Raw genomic sequence first — 4141 nt, 5'->3', positions numbered from 1 at the left:
TTGGGAAGGAGATAGAAGCGGGCGGTGCGGGGTTGGGGAACGATGAGTTTGGAGGCTGTGGGTGGGAGGTCACCTGAGGTGATGAGGTTGTGGATGGTTTGGGAGATGATAGTTTGGTGCTCGGGGGTGGGGTCATGATCAAGGGGGCGGTAGGAGGAGGTGTTGGAGAGTTGCCGCCTACCGCATCTCAAAACCAGCCCAGCTCGTCCCCGCCTCCCTAACCTGTCCTTCCTCCCACCTATCCCCTCCTCCCACTTCAAGCCCCACCCCCATCTCCTACCTACTAACCTCATCCCGCCCCCTTGACCTTGTCCATCCTCCCTGGACTGACCTATCTCCTCCCTAATCCCCACCTACACTCACCTTTACTGGCTCCATCCCCGCCTCTTTGACCTGTCTGTTTCCTTTCCACCTATCTTCTCCTCTATCCATCTTCTATCCGCCTCCCCCTTTCTCCCTATTTATTTCAGAACCCCCTTCCCCTCCCCCATTTCTGAAGAAGGATCTCGGCCCGTAACATCAGCTTTCCTGCTCCTCCGATGCTGCTTGGCCTGCTGTGTTCATCCAGCTCTACACCTTGTTATCTCGAGTCTACTTTACCTCTGTTCTAACACGCAACAGCCGTGTATCATTTTTTGGGTCTGTAGCCCAATACCTGATCTATTGAGCATAGTGTCAAAATTTCTCTTCAGAACTGAGTTTCTGAATTGCCCTTCGTAATGCTTGTAAGTGGTTTGAAGGTCAAGGACTCAAAGTAAACTAGATGGCAATTTTCTCTGTTTGGTGCAATATTCACCACCGTTGCACTTAGGCTGAACTATTGCATTGTTCCAAAGGCTAATAATTGGCAGTCACTTGCTTTTCTAAATCTTTCTCTTGTATTTATAAGACAATCAGCCATTGGAGCTGTCAGGTATGTTAAGGAGAGATACAATCTTAACATAAAATACAAGCTCTGAAAATAATAAGCAGACCTTGGTTAACACCCACTCCCTCAAAAAAGTCTGCTACAGATTTTTTTTTAAATAGGGCTGCTAACATTTTAATGTTCCATTTCTTTGAAAACAAGCTTTTGATCATGAATTTATGTGTAATCTTATTACAGTTCATTTATTTGTGCAACAATGAGTAAACAGGAGAAAGAGTGGAAACAAGATTGGTTAATATGTGTCAAATTCTGAAGCATAAATATTTAGAGTTTGGGCGCACAGTCTATTTATAAGTTTGTCTGGAAATAATACTAAATTTTAGCTCCCGAGACTTAGTCAGAACATCAAGATGAAGTCACTTCAACAATGCATTTATAAAGTTCTGTAACGTTGTTTTCATCTAAGGTAATCATAATAATGTTTAGTTGTTTATTACAAAGTATTTTTCTAGTTCAGTGTGGCTGAAAATGTAATATAAATGAAACAAGCAACATAGCAGCAATACAACTTAATCATATACTGAGGCCAACAAAAATAATTCAGTTTCTGCATTAGAAATCAGAAGTGGGCAATTCATACCTATTTTGAATGCTATATGGAACATTCAGAATTTACTGAGTTAAGAATTGTATACTAACTAAAAATATAATTCTTAAATTTTCCATCTATACTTCTCACTGCCTTAGGAAGGCAGCCAACATAATTAAAGACCGATTCCACCTCATTTATAATCCCTTCCAACCTCTTCCCGTACGGCAGAAAATACACAAGCTTAAACACACGTACCAACAGGTTCAAGAACAGCTTCTTCCCCACTGTTATTAAATTGCTGAATGGACCTCTCAAATTTCAAATCTAATGTTGATCTCTCTCTGCACCTTCTCTGCAGCCATAACATTGTATTCCTCTCTCTGTTCTATTACCCTTATGCTCTTTGTATGCTATGATCTGCCCATACTGCAAAATAAAACTTTGTCACATGTACTACGGTACAGTGAAAAATAAATCAAATGAAATCAAATGTGTTGTTTACTGTAGTTGTCTGCCTGTTCTTGGGTCAAGGCTGATGACTAGGTATTTGTATGCAGATGGACTACTCATTATAAAAAAGTGCTTTGACAATTCTATCTCTTTAATGATTGTGTATTGTTTTCTGAATAATGAACAACAACCCAATACATACTATGCATAACATACAGGGGATATGCTTTGAATAAAGAGTGGACAATTTGTGTCTTATAAAAAGGTGTTGAAGATATAATAGCACTTAACATTTTTCATCAAACAGCTTGTTAAATATGCATATTTGAAGAGCATTTTTCCAAGTTGGAATCCTCTGATGCTTTTGTAGCTTACACCTTGTGACCTTATGGTATGAGCTATTAAAGTGATTTGGAAGTTAAATGTCTTCATGAATATTACAATGGAATTATAAATAGATATTGTCATTCAAATGACTATTGTATGTGCATCTGTGCTCACCAGTGCTATTTATTTAAAGCTGATGTACTAATCCCAAGAAAATCTGGACAGTGTAATGTTTTTTAATATCTGACATTCAATGTCAATTATATTATAATGAAGATGTCTTTGTTAAGAGTGGATTTGTGGTTAATATGGCAAAATAACCTGCTTTTTTAACGTTAGTTCCTTTGGTTTAAAAAATGCTTATCGACGCAAATTGGTGTATGAAATATGACCAGATTTAGACCATACAGCTGTTCAAACCTACTCTGCCATTTATATGATTGTGGTTGATCCACATCCATTTTGCTTTCCTGCCCACTGCATGTCCCTTGAAAGAGATCAGTCTATCTCATCCTGGAAGATAATTGATAATGGCAAATTCCTAACCCTCTAGGGTAGAAGTTTTGAGAAACCCTTGACCATTTGGAATGAGAAGGTTTCTGCTTCTCTCACTCCTGACTGATCGGCCCCGTATTCTGCGACCACGCCCCTTGTTCTGAATTCACTGGCCAGGGTGTCCTGTCCTTCAGGATCTTGTGTTTTAAGGAGATAACCTCTGATTCTTCTGAACTCCATTGAATATAGGCCAATTTGCTCAGCTTCTCACGAATGTTCATTTCTGATGTTAGGCTGAAGAAACTGAAGTTCAAGTTCACTGTATACATCCGATCCTCGTCTCTTCCAGCACCCCTCCCTTCCCCATCACAACCCACAAATAGATTTCCACAAAGTCTATACTTTATCTAACCAATGCTCCACTGTTATAACCATAAGACTACAGAATCCCAGAGGATGGCGTACCTCTGGCTCTTCTAATTTCATTGTTAGCGCCATCACTTATAACTGACAAACTTCTGCTCTGGCTTACATTTCCAGACTGCTCCTCGTGTCAAAAGAAAATGTAAGTGTGAATGCAGAGCTGGTGTAAATGGTACACACTGTCCGTTAGTGATGGGGGACAGTGAATGCTGAAGTTGGTAGCTGAGGTGCCAATCAAGTGGGCATGTTGTCTTGGATGGTGTCAAGCTGCTTGAGCGTTATTGAAGCTGCACTCATCCAGGCAAGTGGGGAATATTCCATCACACTCCTGACTTCTGCCTTGTGGATGACAGGCAGGTAGCCCCCAAGCTCTTGATAGTAGAGAATTCAGTGATGTTAAAGCCATTGAATGGCCAGCAGTGATGATTTGATTCCCTCCTGTTGATGATGGTCATTGCCTGGTGCAAAAGTATTAGGTCAGCAAGTGAACCTTCAGCCTTTTTTTCTTCTCCTACAACCACTTCATTTTTAAATGAGTCTCATGTACTAGCATGAGTAAAATTTCCACACTTATAAGTGGATTTTTTTCCCTTTGTTTTCCACACTCTTCACAATAAATGTACTAGGAGGAATACATATTATCTTTCATAACAATATTATATCATGTGCTTGATACATTTATGCATAATTTCACAATCTGGGCTCGATTAAATTAGATTCTTTGACTGTTTTGTGGTTTCACTTGTGCAAATTTGTGATACTGTTGCGTAAACAGAATGAGGCATCAAAAATGAAATTTTGGGAAAGACTGCATGGAAATTTTTATGAACGTCGGTAAACTTAGATCTTTCCACTTCCAGTGCTGAAGTCTGTTTGTTTACTTAAATAGTTTCATGAATAGTACATTTAGACGTTTTGCAATCTCTTCTCCCTCAATCGTTTCATTCTAAGTGACTTGCTAATTGTTGCATCATCCCCTACGACTG

This window comes from Rhincodon typus, chromosome 3 (assembly GCF_021869965.1).
Source record: "Rhincodon typus isolate 14 chromosome 3, sRhiTyp1.1, whole genome shotgun sequence".
Taxonomy (NCBI): domain Eukaryota; kingdom Metazoa; phylum Chordata; class Chondrichthyes; order Orectolobiformes; family Rhincodontidae; genus Rhincodon; species Rhincodon typus.
The sequence above is the reverse complement of the archived record's forward strand: the minus strand, read 5'-3'. Positions refer to the sequence as shown.